The sequence below is a fragment of the Sciurus carolinensis genome, chromosome 5, assembly GCF_902686445.1.
Source record: "Sciurus carolinensis chromosome 5, mSciCar1.2, whole genome shotgun sequence".
Taxonomy (NCBI): domain Eukaryota; kingdom Metazoa; phylum Chordata; class Mammalia; order Rodentia; family Sciuridae; genus Sciurus; species Sciurus carolinensis.
In genome coordinates this window covers 22,071,874-22,095,439 of record NC_062217.1, presented here as the reverse complement: position 1 = coordinate 22,095,439, position 23,566 = coordinate 22,071,874, and the positions used below count along the sequence as shown (strand labels likewise).

At 31.6% G+C, this 23,566-nt stretch overlaps 1 long non-coding RNA gene across 1 annotated transcript in view; it reads right to left on the bottom strand.

Annotated features, from left to right (window-relative positions):
* Window positions 1-23,566, bottom strand: part of LOC124984412 (uncharacterized) — a 33,363-nt gene that overhangs the window by 2,906 nt on the left and 6,891 nt on the right. The window contains exon 2 of the long non-coding RNA XR_007108667.1: window positions 9,328-9,494. This is a non-coding gene — a long non-coding RNA (uncharacterized LOC124984412). The remainder of the gene's footprint in view (window positions 1-9,327; window positions 9,495-23,566) is intronic.

The window sequence follows — 23,566 nt, the reverse complement described above, 5'->3', positions numbered from 1 at the left end:
AACCTGAGATACTCCATTTCACAAAGCGGTAGTTTGCCATAAGTTACTCCATTTGAATGCAAGTGTTGAGGTAGAAAGGTTCTACATCTTGTTTGTACAAGGAAACAACCATCTAGTACAACCATAAGTTACCAACTAAAAAAATCAACCACACTAATACAAATGTCCATCTGTAAACTTATCAAATTTCTAAGAAGCACATAGATGCATGGGCACATTGATCCTATATCAGAAATCAGGCCCATGGGCTTATCAAAAACACCAGACCACTGAATAAAGCCACCCCCATAAAAGGAGAAGGATCCCAGGACTGAACACAACTGTACAGTTATCCCATTACATGATCACTCCTCAAGATCCTTGTCTAGGAAAATTGCCACAAAAAGAAACTTGCATTTTTGTCCCTGAGCTTTAGTTTAGCATTTTTTCTCCTGCCTGGGACGATCATGCATGACCCACTCCAAGATGACACTTCAAGTTGACACTCCAAACAGACACTATGAAACTAGTTTGTCTGTCCAGACACTGGCTTAGAATAAAATTTTGCATTTTACAGCTCGGTACCCTGAACAAGTTCTTCTGACTGGTTCCTAATTTTATCTGACAACCCATAGTGACTCTATATATTTGTACCTGCTCTCTGCCTGTGTTCTCAATTCAGCCTCCTGAACCCTTGTGGCCACCTTAACCCATTTTTAGCCTTTGTATATGTATTTACACACACACACACACACACACACATACACACACATAGTGTAAGATGTGATATGACTTGAATGTTATAGATATTAGTAGTGAAGACTGGAATAAAAAAAAACTTGTCATTGCCCAACATATGACTGCCAGATGACTCAAGAGTATTTGATGAACTATTATGCTTGAAAGTGGGATAGCCTGTGAATTTATTGCTATTCAATAAAGTCTGAAATTGTGAATAGACACAAACATGTTTGTTCTATGTTAATAGCATAGCTTCTTTAGGACAAAATGTAAATCTGTTGATATTTTACTAACAGTACTATGCCAGCAATTATTCCAAATATTAATAAATACTTTATAAAACTAAACAATATCTAAGTATAAGAATGAATCATTATTCAAGTTCTAATTTAATTTTCTAATTCATACTTTCAAATAATGAGAGGGAGTTTATTGATAAGTAAAATAGAATTCCTGGTATTATTTATTATTAAACACAATAACTTTGAATGAAATATCATACTGGATTATCTTTCTATCAGTTCAAAACTGACAAGTTTTTATTTATTCAATAAATACTAATATTAAAATAGAAAAGTAGCAAAGATTTGCTATTCCAGACATTTCCCTCTCTATTAGGAGGTAGTTGGGAAAGCAAGTTAAGAAAAGACAATGCTTTTGCTCTGATTCTCTTGGATTCAGATTCAATATTGTAAATGCCCATTACATGGAAATTTCCTTTCTTTATGGTTGCTGTCAATTCCAATCTTTTTCACAAAATAGTGCAGAAAAGACCTGCAAAGTACCATAATAGGTTTGCATAAAATGTAAATTGTTTTCCATTTCAATGCACTCTAAAGGAATTGGAAATAAGACATAGTTTATTCATAGTATATACACATCAAATATATGTTTTATATAATATACCTGTATACAATTAAACAATATATGTATTAAAATCATAGATTAATTATGTACATATATGTACATTCTGAATTCCTTAGAAAAACTAATAAGCATATTATGGTAAAGTATTTTCTATTGTTATATAAAACAATTTTTAGAAATAACTTTACAGACTCATTTTTGTTAAGTTCTGAGTTCAATGCTTTTAGCCAAACTAAACTGAACATGTATGTTTTAGGATGTTTATACTTATTTAAAGAAATCTGAAGACTATAATACTTAATTCATTTGTAAGATGATGAAGTTTAAAAGAAGAATATAAGATTGCTTTTGAGGAACTTGGATTAATCTTCTGAACATTAAAATCATTAATTGTGAGTTTAAACAATTATTAAAAGTTGATGATATTTTAATAACTGTGAATTGTTAACAATGAGTTCTTGTTAATTTGGACCATGAAACCAGAAAGTGAATTTTTTCTTTTCACAGAGCACCTTATTATGTCAAGGCATAAATTCTAACAATAATATACAGTAGAGATCGTTACCTGTTTTTGAACAACTGTGGATTTTTTTAATATTATGAAACAACACATTAAAATGATTTCTTCAAAATTCACTATTTTTTCAAATTTTTAAAATCATAACCATAATGAACACTCCATTCTCCATCAAAAAAGTCAAAATAGGAAATGAAATATGTCAGTAGAAATTCAAATTGTAAGTTTCTGTAAAATTTTCTAATAAATGATTCTCTTCACTTGAATAATTTTGAATTTGAATCACTTCCTAAATTTCAAGCTGAACATTTTGATTTAACAAACTTTTTTTGGTGATAAATTTTCTGATGTATCTTAATATAGAAAAAAAAATATAAAATGAATATTTGGTGGTATAATTTACCATATAGAGAATTTGTGAACTTGCCAAATACGTATTACTTTCTATTTCACAAAGATTAGATGGTGAGGAATATTTTGGGGTATTAATAATTGTGTGTGTATTATTATAAGAATATATTTAAGTGACTATTTGGGGTATTAAGAATAATTATGTATTATTATAAGAATATACAAGTGCATTCCATATTTTTTCTGGTTAGGAAAAGAGACATGATTTTATAGTTATAGGTCTTTCTCCTAAAAATTGTTATAATGAACTATATTTTCCTGCACAATCATTGCTACTGCAATAACATCTATTCACGAATATTCTGTGCCTCCTAATCTTGCACCAAAGACTGTTATGATTATATGGTGAAATGTAATTTCAAAGTTTTAACTGTTATATCTATTTGAAATGCAAAGCTTATCTATTTATTTATATCTTTCTAGACAGGGAAACTACCACTTTGGATTTGTTACTAGTCAAGTAAATACACCATTTAATATTAGAAATATATTAGAATACTCATGACTATTGTAAAATGCAGAAAATACACATTAAAGCATAGTATTTCTGAAGTAGCTTTTTTTAAAATCAGTAATAATTAGGCAGTTATGGAACGTGTATGACAATGCTCTATAATAAAAGTGATATGAATGTGATATATCTGATATACCTCTCTTTTTATCTTTTTCCTGTGATGATGTGTGATAATACAATTCCTACATGATAAGAAACAGAGAGGTAAATGACATAGGCACTATGATTCTGTGTTAGATTATTGCATAAAAATAACTTGAACATAAGCACTGCAGTAAGATAACATTCAATTTGATAACCAAGACAACTATTAATGACTAATGGATGGGTAGCACATACAGCTTGGATACACTGGACAAAGGAATGATTCACTCTCCAGGTGGAACTGAACAGAACAGGGCAGTGGAAGATGACATCATGCTACTCAGGACAGTATACAACTTAAAACTTAGAAATAATCTGTTTCTGGAATTTTCTATTGATATCACCAAGTGTAAATGAAACCATAGGAAGTAAATTTGTGAATAAAGGGGGCTATTATATATGAAATGAGTATAAATATGAATGGTGTATAGAAAATGGGTTAATAAATTTAGATAGAATAAATCTATGGCTATGCTCCAGATTTTCCAAACCACTTTCCATTTTATTCATGACTGTTAAGTAAAAAATTTTTGATAAAGTAAATGTAACAGGGTTTATTACAAAGAACGATTCATGAAGCAGGCAACATTCAAAACTGAAAGAGGTTCAGAGAGCTCCCCTTTATCCGTATGAGCAACAAACTTTAACTGGATGAATAAAAAATAAAGAAACTATTTGACTGGCTCCCCCTGGGAATTTGCCTTATTTGGCTTAATAAGCATTCGTTGGGTATATAACCAGTCTGGCTCCTTTTGATCAGAGAGGTCCAATTTATTTTTAAGTCAGTTATGAGAAATGCATCCAGGTTAAGTTTCAGTTGCTTTCAGAAAGTCTCTGGGTACACAGACAACCTCAAGCCTATAGCCTTCTTCTAATGTGCTTCAACAAGGCCTAAAATAATCCAAAGTCATATTTCCATTTATAGAGAATACACAGTAAGCATCTTGTGATACCAAAACAACTTGTTTCTTAGAACTTGGCACTTGAATGGCCTTGGAGGAATTTTTGCCTGCTGTCTAATTATTGTTAGAGCCATCATTATTATCAGAAGTTTAAAAGCTTTAAATGGTTTATAGCTAATGATTAAAATAAAACTCAAATATTTCAATTTCTGACTTAATTTCAAAAATAGTTTATAATGGATGGTAGAAAAGCAATTATATTCAAAAATAAAACATTTATTTTTACTGAGTTTTTTAATTAATTCATTTAAGTAATAAAGGTTTACAAAGGCTTTGACATTTCCAAGGTTAAAATTACTGCAACAGCACTATTATTAATAGAACTTTTAAAGTTTCACTTTTTTATATTTATGTTGGTTCAAAACAGTTTGATATATATCACCTGAGTCCTGGCCATGGGTGTTTCTTCAGGTCTTATCCATCATCTGTTCCTAAAATTCCTCATTGAGATTTCAAAAATATGTTCAACTTAACTGAATAATTAAGTATATACTTTTGCATTTAAATTACAGCAATTTATGACAGAAGTAAAGGCTAGGCAGTGCAATTTTCAACTTCTAACCACTCTTATCTAATAAAATGTCTTTTAAGATAAATAATATTTAAACACAAAATGTGAAATATATGCAGTTCTTTTTTCCCATTATGCTTTCAAATTTACTTTGGATTAAACTGTGTAATAATTGAGCCACAGAATTATTTTAGTATGATGTCATTTCTCATAATGAGTAAAAATACTTTCAAATTTATCAGTGTGTAAACTGCAATACTATCTATTAAAATGCTCTCTTACTTTCATTACTCAGGCAGGATTCACTTTATGAACAGTTCTTGAGTGGTTTCCACAAACCCAAATAGTCTTTCTAACTACTACAAAACTAATAGTCTTTTTTTTTCTAAAGATTTACCTATATTTCATATACAGTTCATAGTACTACCCAATAGTTATTTCCCCTTTATATTAATGATCAGAAGACTTAACATCAAATTTAAGGCATGACCTATGTGTGAGGGGTGAAAAAGGATAAGGCATGCATTTTTAGCCATCTTAGCCAATACCTGAAAATACCCCTTGGTGCTCTTAAAAAGAAACCATATCATGCTGTCTTCTCTCTTCTCACCAGGTGAAGAAGCTAGAAGGTGCCATCTACAAACCAGAGATGACCAGAGAGAAGGTCCTTATCAATGCCTTATCTGCCAGTGACATGATCTTGGATTTATCAGTCTCCAGAACAGTGAGAAATATATTTCTGTTGTCTATAAGTCACCCAGTTGATAGATCTTTAGTGGCTCAAATGGACTTTGATGCCCTCAAATGAAAATATCAGCTATAAAACAATCTCTTGTGCATTCAGCCTGTTTCTGGACATAAATATTTGAGATTTTCACGAGAAGTACAAATCAATGAATTCAAATTTATTTCACTACTTTCTCCAAGTTCAATGAGATAAAATAAAATTTAATAATACTAAAAATAAACATTAGACATGGTTCCTGGATAATAAATTAGTAAGCAATGATAGATGATTACTAATAGATATAATTGAAATAATTAATAAAATAATAAACTATTCTTTTAAAAACCTATTAGGACATATTACATCCTCTTTTTACAGAGGAAAACATACAGGCAAAGTGAAATTAGAGAAATTGTTCAAAGACACAGTCTGAGGAGTGGAGTGTGCATTTGAATCTAGGCAGTCTGAGAGAACTACATAATTATCCTATAGTATATCCTTAAATAAAGAGTATGTGAGCCTGAAAACATACAACCATTCAGGGATGTTAGGATGGGCATATTGACATTTTAGCACTCTTACTGGATCTGTGGTAATAGTGTTATATTTGCCCCAACTTTAAAGGTACATGAGTTACTGAGAGATCAAATAATTTGCCCAGGGTACATACCGAGGTTTATCTGATTCTAAATTCCATCTCCTTCCAATGATACTATCTCCGTGTAAAAATCGTTAGGCATTCATCTTGTCATTTATTCATTCATTCAACACAGAAATATTTGAATCACTTTTGATGCCCTCTAGGTTATCAGTGTAACAAAAATCATTTGTGACTATTTGGCTAATATTTTATGATGTATTGTCATATAATAATATGACTTCATTTGGTTTATATTCCAGGAAGGAAAAAATATCTTACAGTACTTGCTAAATATGAATAAATATAAATATTGGGTAGTTTAAGGCAGCAATGAAGTCTATAAAGGGAAACAAAACAATATGGTGACAAGTGTCATGAAGCAAGATGTTGAAGCCCACCTCGAGGAGGCTACTGTAGATGTAGAAAAGCTGGTGGAGGGAATACCTGTCAGGGCTTCATGTTTAGTTATGTCTGATGAGAACTAGAGAGCTGAATGGTTCCTCAACATTTACAAATTCACTATTGAAAAATTACCATTCAGTTAAGTTTTCATTACTAAATATTTTAACAGTGAAACATTTAATAGTTGTTTTTTTCTAGAACACATTCAACATTTAACACATTTCTTCTGTGATTCTAAAGATGAATCATAAGGCAATGCAATTTGTTAAGATAGTTTTCTTTTGTTTTTGTTTTTTTTCTAAATGAGGCTTTGTTTTTGTCTCTTGGATATTATGGAAATTCCATTTGATTAAAAAACACTCTACCAAACATTATTAGAATCATGTTTGTTCAAGTTCAAATACTCAATTTTACATTTTTGGATAACCACCTCAATTTTTGATAATCAACTCTAACTCAACCAAATCAAAGATAACATTTCTCAACTCTAACTCAACCAAATCAAAGATAACATTTGATGTTGATACAAACAAATTACCAATAAAAAATCACACTTAGACTACGATTCAAGTACATAAAAAAGTATCTTTTTTTTGTTCATAAGAAAAAAAATCAAAATTAAACTCTTGAGAAACTTGAGAGGGGGAAAAATAAAATAAAAACCATGGTTCACTCAACTTTCCACTTACCTAAACAATAAAGCATTCTTAGCCTCCTTCTACATCATGCTTTAGGCTGCCAGTTTGTGTCAGATCCATTAAGAAAAGAAAATAGTTTTATTGAATGTCTGTAACCATAATCCCTGGGGATCTTAATTAAGGGAATTCTTTACACCAATTTTATATTCTGTCATAATAGTTAATTACGTCCCTAACCTGGACCAGTTACAAACATCATTGTCATAAAAGAATTAAGGCATAGATTGTAGCTCATGGAAACTAAGGGAAGTTTTTATTTGAAGTACATTAGGACTACATTAATACTAATCAATGTATTAATAATTAGTATGGTTAGGCAAATGGTTAATAAAAACTGTCCTGGATTTAGAATGAGAATATCTTTGGCAACATCAAAAGTTAAGATCAATTTTGCCAAAAAAAAAAAAAAGAGAAAAGAATAATTTCTTCTCTATTTCTCTAATGAGGTCCTAGTAAAGAAAAATATGAAATAATAGAGATCAAAATTCTGGTTATTTTTAAATCACCAAAGATAAAGAAAGAAATTTTACTCTAATTGAGACAGGAATAGTTATAATTCTTTAACCTAAAAATCCCCTTATTTCCAGATATTTCTAGGGAAAAATATCCACAAACAGAATTAAAAAGTCCCTGGAGTATGTGAATGAAAGTTTTATAACATAGAGAAATACTATCTCTAGGTTATTTTCAAACATTCCATTTATTTATGAATAACAAAAACTTTCCTGTGTCCACTTTTCCCTTTCTTCCTTCTTTAACAACTTTGTTAAAGGGGAAGCCTTTTAAGAATAAAAGTCATAACCATTTATTTAGAAAAAAAATTCCCTAGAAAAGAGACTTTCTTATATATTCGCTTTGGTCATTTACCCAATTATTTGATAAAATAACATTCTAGGACAGATTTAATGTGATTCAATATGATATAAGAAAATATTAGATTTACTATGCAAATTCATCTTATTTTATACTTTTGTTACAAATATATTTAATAATTCTGTAATAAAGTAATAGATTATATTTTCTATATAGCATGTAAATAAGTAAATATATATTAGTTTGCACATGGTATTGCTTACTGATAGTGTATAATCAATAGCTCTTTGACCTGGGATTCCAACATGAATTTGGAGTTTAAAAATTGTCAATTTTCAACAACAGAAATGTTAAGAGTAAACTGATTCATAGATACAGTAGCTATTTAGAAAGAACAGCTTGACACTTTCTAAAAGTTCTGGTGATAGTAAGACTAGTGAGATGCAATTCATCTGGCGCTGAGTCTCTTACATACTTCTGGAAAAAAACAGGTGCTTAAATTGGCAGTTAGGATACAGAGTTAAAAATGGAAGGACAAGAATTTAAAAAGTATGCTGTGTAGTGTAACTGTATAATTTGTTATACATACTTGAGATGAAGTTAGTCACTATACATAGTTCAGTTAGGAAGACAGATGTGAGCTGGGATTTCATCTGGAAACATACGAGTGATATCGGAGCATACCCAAGTACCTCAGGATGGAGACAAGAAGAATCAGGAAACGGTCCAGGAAAGAAGTGACACTAGATCATACTAAAAAGGTGCATTGAGGAACAGTCAAGGGAAAGTGAGGCAGAGATAGGGGAGAGTGTTCCAGAGTCTTGCCTCCAAACTTCAATAAACAGGTGCAATGGCCTAAGGAGCTGAAGGGCATCAGACCAGGAAATCAAGCAATGAGATTGCAGTACCCTGGCTTAGAGCCTGGATTGGTTAGGAGGCAGTGGGAGAGATGAACCTGACTAGGCAAACATGGGAATAAGCCACTTTTTACATGAGGGATAAAATAAATAAATAAATAAACCAACACTCCCTCTCATAGTGAGTAAGCTACCTCACCAAGGTCACACAGATGGCAGGTGGTCAATTGCAAACTACCAGTTTATGTTTGTCAATGCCCAGGCCAAGAATGTATCTATTGCATTAACAGAATCTTTTTCCGTGACCCAAATATCTGTTAAAAATAAAATACAATATTTTATATTAAATTCTAAGACTTGTTAAATAAAAGTCATTTAAGATTTATCTTGTAAAAAAGTGTATGAATCGTTTTTCAAAGTATTTGGCTCAAATATTAGCAAGAAAATAATTTTTGGTTTTCAAGAAATAGTTACATTATTTAAATAATGTCATGTCATCTATATATCTGGAGACTTTGTGCAGTTTTTTAAAAATAATAAATACCTTAGATATCGATAAGCTTTCTCCAGAGTTCTGCCAAGATTTCTAGTGTTCTGAGGCTTGAAGTGATGGTTGACTACATCAATTCCTTGGGGCATTCAGTTAAAACACTGTGGTAATTAACCAGAGCAAGCTGTCGATGAAGTCAGCTCTGATTAACTGGAGGGATCCTAGAAAGACAAAGCCTGGATTTAGACAAAATGTTATAGAAAGTAGAAAAATGTAATGAAGATCACCACATTTCCTTATCTTTATAAACGTTTGGCTAACCTTTTGGTATCCTTATCTAAACTACCTTACCTGTACACAGCACCACCCAATTTTTTTAATATCTCTCAGATGAACAGGGAGAACCCAATTCAATTGTTTTGTCTTTCTAGGTCCATGGAGGCCAAATGGGTAATCTCTAATAAATCTCATATACCCTGATTACATTTTGTTAAGCCTAACAATATTAGTGGGATTTGAGGAATGGTCACAAAATCTAGGAAGCAATTTCTACTTTAATAGGAGCATTCTGGAAGCACTCCTGAATAAAAATTATTATTTTTGTTCTTATAATCTAAAATAATAATATGGGAAATATATGGAGACAATGGACTTTTTGACCTTCAAATTCCAGTGTTCATCTTTATGGCAATGTATTTTGCTGATTATTTTGTACTCAACAATTCTTGACTGATATTCTTCACTTGGTGAGAAAAGAGGTGTTGTAAAAACAAGCAGTCAGAGTTTACAGTTTGCATCCTTCCATAGTGATAAATGAGGAAATTGAGGCTTTAAGGAAGAGTTTCATGAAATGGATATGTCTCAGGCTGGTCAGTTTTCTGGGTAACTGCTGAAATATGCAGCTTCATTTACTAGGAAATTGAAAATCAGAGATTCTGTATGCTTTTAGTGATGTCTTTTGTAATTGAGTTGCAAACAATTTAATACAAATATTTAAATATATTTAATAAGAGAAATAAAAGAACCAATACTTACATACCTAGAACTCTAAGTAGGAGTGTTCTCCATGATACCTTGCAAAACCTAGTATATTGGTTCCGTAGACAACTATACATAAACAATTGTAGAAGGTCTACTAGCTTCTATTGGTTTGAGGAGACCCTTAATGCTGCACTTTTTTTTTTCTTTAAGAAAGGAAAGTTTATTTTGGGATCATAGTGTCATAGGTTCAGTCCATGACTGGCTAACTCCACTACTCTGGCCTGAGGTGAAGCAGAACATCGTGGAGGAAAAGCAAGGCACAGGAAAGTTGCTCAGCCCCTGGCAGCCAGGAAGCCAAGGGAAAGAGAGAGAGGGAGGAGCAGTAAGAGGAAAAAAGGAAAAGATGTAGTTCCCAAAGTAATGTCTCCAGTGACCTACTGCCTATAGCTGAGTATAGTCCCTTATGCCCACAGTTACCACTCAAGTAGTCTATTTACTGGTCAATATATTAATTCAACAAATGGATTAATTCACTGATGAGGTAAGAGCCCTGATCACTGCCTAAAAGTTTCACCTCTGAAACTTGCTGCATTTGCAATTGTGCCTTCAATATAAGAAATGCTTTACTCCCAAATGACACTTCTTAAATTTCATATGGACACACAGCAGTCCAGATAAATACACTGCATTCTTTAATAAACAAACAAATGTTATCAGACAAAGTATTTCTATCTTCGTGTTTTTGCTATGGAAAGAAAGTTCTAACCATTCTAATGTCTTCTGTAGCCTGAGAATCCTGAACTTGCCTAACTAACATCATATGTTCAGTATACATTAGGGAAGAAACAAATTTTCAAATTCTAACTGCAACATTTATATTCACATATCCTACTGGTAAATTTATTAGATAAAGAGCACTTTGTGTTGACTGAACAAAATTTTTATTCCTACTCATTTTGTTAAGGATTCTTAGAATCTACTAAAAACTATGCCATCAACAAACTGTGACTTCTGATATATCTCTGGACCCCAGTTTCATTATCTATAAAACTGGGTAATTGAACTCTGCATCTCATTTACATCTGGAAAATATCTGAATCTTCAGTAATTGTCTTTCCTTCATTATTTTGATAGATTTTCAAAATGCTCCTATTACCTTCTCAATTTTGTTAGCAATCCACAAAAGTTACAGAAAATATGGAACATCTTAAATCACACCACAGGGGGCAATCAGAACCACCCAAAACAGGAAAATGCTCCAAATTCTTCATCTGATATTTTGCAAGAAAGAAAGAGAGGGGGAGGGATGAGAGACACAGAGAATCAGTGATATTGACAAGATCTGTTAGAAGTATACACAGATTCCAATATGTGGATATTATTTGGATCTTAAATTGTAAAACAGCAATAAAAATTTATGACACAATCAGGAAAATCTTAACTTTAGTTCCTGGATGACATTAAGGAAATATTGCTGATTTTTAAGTCTGAAAATATCTTCTGGTTATGATTTTTTAAAAAAATTTTATCTTAGAGATCAATGCCAACATATTTGGGAGTGAAATGAAATGATGGATGATGTTTGCCTCAAAATAATCAGGCAAGTAGAAAATATGATACAAAAGTAATGAAAGTTATGAAAGACCAGGAATAATGTTTAAATTTTTCAATAAGAATATTAAAATATATATAATAGCAATATATAGTTAAATGTAAATATTTGTTGACAATGATAATATATGATATTTTTATACTAAACATAGTTTTAATCTAGTTTAATGAGTGATGAGTCAAATGAATTCAGACTAACACCAACAGCATATAAAAGTTCTTTGGCACAAATAAAGGATTCCTTCAAGGAGTAAAGATTTTGAGTGCTTTGGATTTAATTAATCAAAATATTAGACATGCCTTTTTACATAGACTGTTGATTTTCCCCATTATTAGTCCATTTATTATTAATTTTCCTCTGACAAAGTCAAGCGATGTTTTAATGCCTTTGAATATAACAGATTTTTTACTACGAACTTCGTCAAGATATAAATTGTAATCCCCAGGTTGTTCTTAAAGAAAACAGGGCAAGTTCATATTCTTTCACTCACATTCATTCAGTAAAAATTCATGAGCTCTCTTGAGGTCTAGATAATAACTGGTATTGGAATGCAAATTTGTTTTCTTTTCTATTACTTAAATTCTGGCATAGATTCCAGAATGTTCTCCAGGGAAAGGTAAACTTTTCTAGGCACAAATATTAAATAGTAAAGGTTAACTTTTACATAAAAATCTATCTCAAATAATATTTTTCACTAATTTGATTCATTATCAGCTTTATTTGAATATTTCACTTTGATTTTTCTAAGATGCCACAAATTGAAAGTGAAAAAATATGAATCAATATATAATGCCAAAGAAAATAAATTTGCTACTGATACACACTGCTTGTCCTGTGGACTATGCATTTTCTGTGAAAGTAATTTATCTCAAATTTTGAATAAATGATTTTTTTTGTTAAAAGCTCATACACCAGAATCAAAAATCCCCCAAATTATAAAATATAATTTAATATAGCATTTTCAGAACATTTGGCCATGTCATTCTATGATTTTTATATTAATATTATTCCTTTAACTAACAGTAAAACTTAATGACATCTATGTTGGAAAAAGTATTCTTGACCCATAGATATTAGTTCCTGAAAGACATGAAAGGCTAATATTCCAACAACCTTATGAATTGTACTTGCTTGTCATAAGGAGTCATTATGATGGAAGATATTTATAATTTATATGAAGTGTATCATGAAAGCAAAATTATTCACTTTTTTCTCTAGTAATTTAGATGTGTTTCTTATGCATTTGAAAATCTCAAGAGTTTTCAAAGAAATATTACTGTTTGTTCAGGAATACAATATTAATCATAAGATTTTTATGTTGTTGACATACACTTTGAGCTAAAAATTCTGACTAAAAACATGGAAAGAAATTGAGAGAATGGATGCTCATAAATTTATACGATTTCACATAAACATGTAAGACAAAGAAATCTTAAATTAAAACCAAGATAAGTTATAGGAAATAAACCAAGATATTTCTAACATTTTGAATTATTTCAAAATTTCTAATATGTATTGTTTATATATGCAGAATTTAGTTGTTAATGTATTCCAATATCTGATTTTTAGATCCAAAAATTGTTTAGAAATGAACCTTATATGATGGAATCCACTGGGTATCCTCTAAAGGTCTGTACATTAAGACTGTAATACATCCAAGTATACTGCCATGGCTGTTGTAAACATAATTGTCCAGAATTCACACACCTCCTAATTTGCCAAAACATTAATTCTCAGAGTAGTTCCTTCTCTGCCATGACTTGTCCCTAAGTCAGTTTCTGATGTGTAATAACTTTGTGTCATTTCATTAGCAATAGGAAACCAGAACATAATTAAGAAAGAATTAATTTTGATTAATGGAGAAAGCTTTCTGACTGGAACTTAGAGGAAGTTAGTTTGAATCGTGGCACCATTACTGGGAAAATCACTCAACTTCCCTGAGTTCCCAATTTGCTCTTTTATAAATGGTTGATAAAAATATTAAACATCTATTGCTTGTCTGATGAATTATTACATTTTAAACCAACAAATAATAATTGATATTTTATCATGAGCTGTTTATGTATGATCCTTGATTCTGCTGTCACAGTTCTGATTAAATTTACCAGTTCAAAGTAGTTATGTTACAATAAGGTAAATAAATCATTGTGTCTTTCTGTGATAAGTGAAACGACAGAAAGGTGCATAATTTCTCTAAAGCAAAGGGAAAGCTTATGTCAGTTTTATGAAGAATCAGAGAAAGTCTTTCCAACTTAAGTTTTGAAAATATTTGAGCTAAAGTGTTAAGACAGATACAGGTGTGGAAAAAGGTATTGGAAACAAAGGGGAAAGCATATAAATAGGAATTATTTAAAATCTTTTAGAGTTTTGAATATTACCCTTAAGTTAGACTCAATTTAGACACATCAGATATTTTTTATCAATTCCAGCACACAAGTGTGTCTTATATTTTTTCATTGTGGAAATAAGGCTGCATTTGATAGTCAATGGTATCTTATAAACAGTCTGCCAGATGACTATTGTTAGTAAGTTATGCAAAAATTTTCACTGATGTCCCTACTAAGATCAAGCAAGATCCAAGATCAATACATGGTAGATTTGGTAAAATATCAACAGAAAAGGAGAGGGAGAGAATGTAAGAACAAGAGAGGGACAAAAGGAGAGAGTCAGAAGGGAAATATCTTTTGATGTCTCATAAGTTTGTATTCTTTCCTCTTCGGAAGTTCATGTAACCACATTTATACTCAGCTACCATTCACCTGTGATTTTTCACACCTCCTAATGCATGCCTGTGCTATATTTCCCTTATTTATGGAGAAGAATTTAGTGCACCCTCAACAAAGTATGATGCTTCTCTACAAAACAGGTCTCAAATTAATTTAAAATGCAAGCTAAATTCTCTGCACTCCAGAACAGTGACTTTTAAGTATTAGAATTATCAACCATGGACACATACTTGATTCTCATTATGCATCATATCCTGATTCCAATACTCTTAAAATAAGGGTTTAGGCATTCCTAAAATAAACAACTACTGTATTTATTTTACATTAAAATTACTACAAAACAAATTTGAACAGAACAGAGACAGAGTAGCAACACTGAGCTGCTTCAAGAAAGACCTGTTGAATTCAAGGTTATATGTTCAAATTTTTCACCTACATAAACAAAAAAAATAATATTTGCTATATTACCCTGCTTGGACTGCTGTAACAAAATACCAAAGCAGTCAAAATTTACTTATCCCAGTTATGGAGACAGAGAAGTCCATCACTGAGGAGCAGGCCTGTTGGCTCCTGGGAGGGCCTGCTTCCTCCTGTGCAGACGACCACCTTCTTCCTGTGTTCTTCACAAGGTAGAAAGAGAGCTTTGGTTTCTATTTTTCTTCTTCTGAGGGCATGGATGCCATCATGAGGACCCCTACTCTGAGCTCATCAAAGTTTAATTATCTCCCAACAACCCTAACTACAAATGCCATCACATGAGGGATTAATATTTCAGTTTAGGAATTTGGAGGGACATTGTTCAGTCCACAGCACTTGATTACCCATTTTTAAACTGTGTTTTGCTTCCATTTGTAAATTTCCAAAGAGCATATAAAAGTGCCATCGTGATATTAAAAGCCATCAAAGAGAAAATTTACTAATATGTATGAATGGTATTGTACAATATCTCTAAAATCTGAATATTCAAAACAGAATTCTAATTTTTCCACTGTTTTCCAATAACTATTGACAGTAAAAGAATAGTGAAAAAAGTTTCATTTTAACTTCTCTCTGAAATATTGTCATCTGAGCAAAATTATTTGTTTTTTCAAAGGCAAAAGAACTATCAGTTCCAATGAAAAAGTTAGTTATTTCAGAAGAAATATTGCTTTAAAAATAAACACATTCAAAACAATTATTTGTTTTTATCTAATTGTCAGCATTCTCATCTACTGAAATTAATAGAATTGATTTCATTTTTTCAGCATTTTTGTTTTATATACTTAAAGGAGCACACACTATTCTTATAAATTTCAAACTCCATATTTAAATTTCTTTAATTTTTCTTCTATCATAGTCAGGAAAGGTAAGGATCCATGTAAATTGTGATATTCGCTACATATTTTAGATTTCTTTATTGTATATGTCTCTCCACTAGAACACAAGCTTCCTAAAGAAGAGATCTTACCTTTGTTGTTTGGTTTATTTCTGAGATCTGACAAAGGCCCTTACATATGTTAAGGAAATGGAAAATAACTTTAAATATTCAAATGATTTACAGAATTATGGAATGTTTATATTTTTGAAAATGTAAACACTTATAAGTAGTGTCATTTGATAAAGTAGATATTAGAAGTTGAAAGACATAAATTGCAACTGACAATGGTGGTTCTTTATTCATTTATAAATAAAATTGATAAACATATTAGCATTGTTCATCTAAATTACCTAATATAGAAGATTTTTAAAAACCTCTGACTCAGATGTCAATACTTATATTCATACATATTTACATATATGAATATTAATCTTTAAAACTTTCACACATTTTAATTAATTAAAATATAGGAGAAAAATTAGGCATAATTATAAAAAAATACCATATGTACCACTGATTGTGTGGATCTGTCATTGTCTTATGAATAATTATAAATAAAATCTATTTCATTACTCACATATGACCTAAATGATAAATGGCCTAATCATTACATTGAGGAAATTAAATAATTATATATTATTTCATGATAAATACTTATATTTTGATCCAATATTTACAAGTGTTCTTGGGTTCTAAAAAAGAAGTTAATTTATTATTTAATCCTCAATAGAAAACTAAAAAAATGAGGTCATATTAAAGATGAACTATGGAATCTTAAGGATAACTCTAAAAGTTACATAAAAAAATTAGTTAAAACCAAAAGTACAATCTCAATCCATATTCTTGAAAACTGGGCAAGATACAAATTTAAGGAATATCAATTTAGAAAGACAGAATATTATCATCCCTTAAGCAAATAGTTTTTGAGCATTTCTTGAATCTGACCAATGAATGGACCCACATTTACATTTCTTCTGAAACTGTTATTGCTCTTGAAACTGCACAGTTTTAAAAAAAGTAATGGTCTTTGAATAGTGACAATACTTTCTCTTAAAGTGAATTTGTTTATATAGTGTTTGTGTTGACAGAAACCCAAGTCCTCTTTCAGATAAAACGAAACAGAAAAGTTCTAAAACAAATACATTTCGAAGTGTTCTATTTTATGAATGCATTCAACCGACTACCCTAAAACTTTTATACTGCAAATTCTGGAACAGGTATTGCTCTTAGAAGACAAAGCATCCTAGAAGTAATCGCCCTAGAAGTTGCCAGAAGGCTTCTGCAGAAGGCCAGCACCTTTCAATATAAATGCTTTGCTACAACATGCCTAGTCAGCTAATCATGATCTATGGAGGCGGCATACATCTAAAGGGTTTCCTCTGGCAGGAAAGGAAGAGGATTTGAGTTCCCAGAGCTGGAAGAGGCCTTGAGTTCCCACAGCTCTATTTATGGAGTCCTCAGTCTCTTCCTCCTCTGTATGGTTGTGCTCAGAAGACTGTTTTGTTCTACATTTTGCATGCATATGCTTAGGGGATTATGGAATAAACTACTGAGAAGTAAAATAAAGACAAACAAAATAAATCCTTAGGTTTCAGAAAGCAGCAATAAATAGATAAAACAAGTTTAGAAATTGTGCCTAAATATGACATCTGAATATAATCCCAACACATGAGCTTGATTTACACAATCAAAGCAATAACCATTCTATAAACATCTAAATTTCCAAAATGTAGTAAAATATGAATGGCCAGATATTCTTTTCAGCAAATGTATCTGTTAACTAATGTTTTCATACTATAATTGCTATTGAAAATCATAGGTATAGCAAAATCATAATTTTCCTATGGACTTCAGTAAAAAAGAGTTTCAAACTAATCATAACTCTCATATGATTTCCTTAACATGAGGATGTAGCTCAGTATTAGGATGTTTGCCTAGCCTGAGCAAGTTCCTGGTTTAGATTCCCAGCAGGGGAGGTTCTTTGTGTGTGTGTGTGTGTGTGTGTGTGTGTGTGTGTGTGTGAGAAAGAGAGAGAGAGAGAGAGAGAGATAGTAAAAAACAAAGAGTTTTGCTGTTGGGTAGTATAATTATTAGTAAAATATCTTGGCTACCATCAAGGAAATTGAAGACATTGAGAACATATGAAAATTTTATTTTTATACTAGCGAAGACTTCTGAATTTGACAGCAAAGAAAACCAAATTCAGTGTTTCAAATGACATTCATGGTGAATAAATTGTATTATGTTGGTGATATTTCAAAATTGCATAATGCATGTCTGATAATAAAAACATTTTTCATATTCCCTCACTCTCTGCTTATGTGTGTGAAAGGGAGAAAGAGAGAGAAAGAGAAAGAGACAGAGAGAGAACACACTAAGCTACCCATCTCCACAACTATATAAACAAAGTTGTCATTTAGTTCAGTCTATGCTTGTCTGACTTCATAACTCTATCATCTTGGGCCCAGAGTTATGAAGTCAGACAACCACAAGTCTGGGCACAGCAACTAAAAAAGCTAACTAAAATAAGTATATTTTACTTACTTATTTATTGGTTCTAGGGATTGAACCCAGAGGTGCCTAATCACTGAGATAAACATCCCATCCTTTGTATTTTTTGTTGTGAGACAGGATCTTGCTAAGTTTCTTAGGGCCTCATTAAGTTGCTGAGGCTGGTCTTGAACCTTGGGATCCTCCTGCCTCAGCCTCCCAAGTCTCTGGAATTATAGGCATATACCACATGTGTGGTTATATTTCAGTTTAAAGCAGCATGTCAAACTATATAATTTCCCACATATATTTTTAATATATACTGACAAAACATAATAAATAATATAGTTCAGCAATAATCAAAATTGATGTATATGAATCCATAATATTCTTTACACAGGATGCATTAAATGGTTTATACTAGAACATAATATCCTTAATAGTCTCTTCTTTATTTTTCTCTATTTTCATGTCTAAATACTGACTTTCATGCAGACTTATTTTAAATATAGTCATATGATATCTTCAACATGAAAAGTTACAATAATTGCTTTATAATTTTTCTTTAGTGTATCAAAATGTTTTACATTCAAGCTTGACTTCTTATTCCCATATAGTCTCACTATCTTTCATTGTATGACATCCTGAACCAACAATACAAAGGTGTATTTTCTCCTCCACTCTGTCCAACAGATCTTCTGGAACAAAATGCCTGTGTGAGTTTCATAAAATTCATCACTAGGCAGTGCAGTCTGGCAAATACTCTCATTTTCTCATCCAGTACCTAAAAAGAACTCATCAAATTTGCAAGACAGCCAGTGCTTACGGTGGACTCTTGGTGCAATAAATCCATTAAGTAATCAAGAGCAGTTGATAACGAATACAACTTTTATTGAACAACATCTAATCCAGAAACAAACTCTGAGATTATACATTGCATTCTTCAACTGTTTGCTTCACCACAAAGACAAACTGTATTGATGCCTCAACTAATAAAATAACAACAGGCCAATAATAATAGCTTACACACGTGTATTACTTACAATGTGTTAGCAAGTGTGCTGAAAATTTGTTTGGATTATGTGATGGGCTGACAGATCTGACTCCATGAGAATGTTATAGGCCAGACTCTAAGGGAAATGACTGAACAGACTCCATTTTGCTCTGAGACTCCATGTTATGTAGGAAATAAGCTTCTCCCATGGGAACACCCCGCCTCTGTGCCCATCATCAGTTACTTGGTGTGACATGTTTAATAATATACAATGGCAACTCCTATGTAGTAAAGAATTGCTCTCTTTTGATCCCTATTGCTCCTAAACAATGTACCATGTGAACAGTGATTGTGTAGATGTTAGTAACCATTCTTTAGTTTGTACCTAGGTAAGGGTCATTTTGACCTACTTCTCTCTCTGTTGATGATCTCATGATGTTAGTTTGTAATTTCGAATCATAGCAACAGACATTTATGATTGATGTGATTTTGGGTATAAGAACCCCTACAACCCTGTGGTCGGGGCTGTCCTCCCAATAGCCATTTTTTGGAGCATTGTGTGAGACAGTCAGCTGGCCGGCTTAATAAAGACTCTCAAATTTGGACTTCTCAGTGGTGATGGGTCTATTCTGAAGTTGTGCCCCATAACAGATTATACCAACTAAACTTCACACATCACACAAAAGTGTTATTAAGAAACACAGGCCTTGATTTAAACAAGTTAATTGATATTTTAAACAGTTATTAAAAGGCAGAGAAAGCATTGTAATCCTACGGAATGTTTATCTGAACTCCTCTCTCTCTTTTTTTTTTTTTTGCAATACTGGAAATCAAACTAGGAACATGAACATGTTAGGTAAGTGTACTACCGTTGAGCTAACATCCCTGTGTCCCCCTTTTTAATCACTGCACTAATATGCTGAGCACACATGCATGTGGCTAAAATAATAGGGCACTTCATCGCAAGGGAACTTTATCTCCAATAAGTTAACCAACCTATTGGATTGATTTTCTTCTGTAAGTGAATACACTTGACTCAAATTTAACAGCACACCTATTGCTTACCTGTTATAAGGAAATTTTTAATTACTCAAGCTGAATTTACAGTGATAATCCACTGGGTGTTTGAAGGTCTTCTGCCAAAGACATGGACTGTTGCCCAAAATAGCACACACCTGTGGTAGGCAGTTTCCTATTATCGTGCTTTCTCAGAGTAAGTTTTTACCTTAACTTAGCTACACTCTTTGTTCAGTTCAGTGTCACTGACCAAAGTCAGAAAATTGTGAGACATAGGCAGTTCTTCAATAAGAAGTGGCACACTTTGGCTAAAACATTCACACTGTTTGCTAACTTTGAATGAGGCTGTGTCACTCCATGATCTTCTCTAACGGAAATGACAGTTCTTCAATTCAGTGCAATTGGCTTTTCAGTTTCCAGCACTTCTCATACCAGTAATTCCAAAATCAACTCAAAAATTGGTGTTTTACAAAGCTCTAATTGATTTTACTTTAGGATGTAAGGAAAAAGTTCCCTTGAAGTAAATCTTGAATATTTCACTAGAATTTAGGAATCTGATTTTTATATTCAGAGACTATTGATCTGTTAAATGATCCAACAATTAAAAATCAATACATTTTCAAGTAGATTCCACCTTTTAAACCATAAATTTGAATAGCTTTCTGAACATGAGTTAATCTACTTAAATTCTTTTGGAATAAACAAATAAATAGATACATAAGCTTAGTTTGCTTTTCTGAAAATGTCTGAAAATTTCTAAAAAAGATCTTAAATCTCTGGTTCTGTAATAGTTAGAAATTTTCAGACATTTTCAGAAAAGCGAACTAAGTTTATTTATTTATTTATAAAAAGTAATTCTCAGTCTGGATAACTTGCTGACTTCATGGCTTATGAATAGACATTTTCAGCATAGTAATCATTTGTCCTGGAAACAGTGGAAAATAAATTGGGGTAGATTATTGCAAATGGAAAATCTTGCTTGCAAATGTACCTCGCTTTTGTATTACTCTGCTTAGCTGCATTATACATTCAAGAAGCAGATTCAGTCTATTCAACTTATCAAGTATAAATGAAAACAAAATACCCGCTCATTTGTGCATTCCCTAAGTCCTGTGTCCTCTCACACTCCCTCACACCCAGCACTGCTTTGCAGAATCTGTCTTATTCTTTAATTTCTGTAATCCTAAATCTTGTGCACCCACTGCCAGCAGGTGTCTGCAGTGTTTGCCCACAAGAAGTTCATTAACAGTTTATTGCAAGAAAAAAAATACTTTCTCTGACACTAGAAATTAGCTGCAAGAGCTCTGCAGGCAAAGTAATGTTCCAGGACAATGGTGCGTCATGTGCTGGGAATGCATAATTATTTCTTATTGGTCAGACAAAGATCAATCATTCCTCTGTAATTTTTTTTCCCATGGAAGAAGTAGTTATCAAATTCTAGTTTCTACAGATATGGGCAGTGTACTGGAAGGACTGTAGCTGTACTATGCGTCTCATGGACGTTTAACTTCTGACAGCTGTGAATGCTTCTTTGTGAATGCAGACATTGCTCTTTGACTCAGAGTTTCTGGAAGAACTCCAAGAGGCAGTCTCAAGTACGCTGCAGGCGCTCTCAGTGCATATTAGAAGGTGGTCAGAAATGTCATGGACCGCGAAGGTGGCCAGATACGTGAATTTTCCTTCACAAACATTTATTTCAACATAGACACAAATAGACAAAATGCTAACCAATACTGGAAACAATGCTTATGAACTTTCAATATTTGGAGACTCACAATCATGTTAAATCCTTCCACATATAATTGTACTTGCAGAGAAAAAATACTAATATATGCAAACACTCAAATATTTTCTTTGTATTTTATGGAGATACACATGCTGGATTCATTAAAAATACAGGATTATTACACACAAGGGGTAGTGGATATTAGCCATTCATGATTAACATTTTCATAAATTATGTCTTTTTCAATTAAAACCAGTCATAGAGTTATTTAATTTCATGTAGTTTTTGAATAAATAGAAAATGTGTCAATATTTTAAATCTTAAATTATTTATATAATAGATTCATAATACAAAGATTGTAGAGTTGTGTCCCTGAACTTATACATGAAAGAATTGATGTACGTCCTTCTCAAACAATTTTTATATTTTGCTATTGATATTTTAGGACCTATATAATGCTTATTTGGCCCCAGATTTATTTACTTTGAAATAACTATAAATAATCAAATATTAAAAAGACAGGAAAAAGGTCTTTTTAGAGACATTTTATTCTAAGTAAAATTACAATGTGTGTATATAAATAAGTGTTGTTTTATTCACCCTATGTATTTAAATAACTGAAATAATCATTTTGGTGGTTAATAATATTCTTAATATTCCTAAATTAGATCAATAGAGAGGGTTTATAGATACTTTCATGATCACTTTAGGATATACTTCAATATTTTAATAAATAAAAGCTGTATTAAGAATTTGAAATGTATTTCTAATATTTGATTTCTCAAGTCACATTTGACATTATAGAAATACTGAATTAATGAATATCCTCTTTGGAGCAAATTACTGAGAATTTATGTTCATTAGTTTCATATTTTATCCTTTAAACAGAGATAAAGCTTCAAAAGTATTAATTTGAATTAGCATAGTTAAGTATAACAGAAAATTACTGAAGATTCTTATAATTCATCACAGTGTCTGCATCTGCTATCTACTGTCATGAAATGTGGAATATCATCAACTACATAGAAACCCAGTTTTGTCATCTGCAACTAATAATAATACCTCATTAAATCATTAAAATAATTAAATAAATGCATGAGATAGTCTACATAAAATGGCAAGTATAGTAAATAATTATATGCATGTACATATACACAATATTTACCTTTTATTTTGATTTTAAAATAATGTGCAAATTGCCTGTGCATGTTTACATAAATTGTGTCTGGAAATATCACATTATGTGCCAAAAAGTTCAGTCATATGTAGTTCTGTTCTTTTGGCCAAATCAATTTAAGCTACCCTTTATCTAAACTCTAGATTCCTTCTAAGTAGTACTATGTCACTGTTATTAAATATTTTAATATAAAATACATAGAAGTAAATTTAT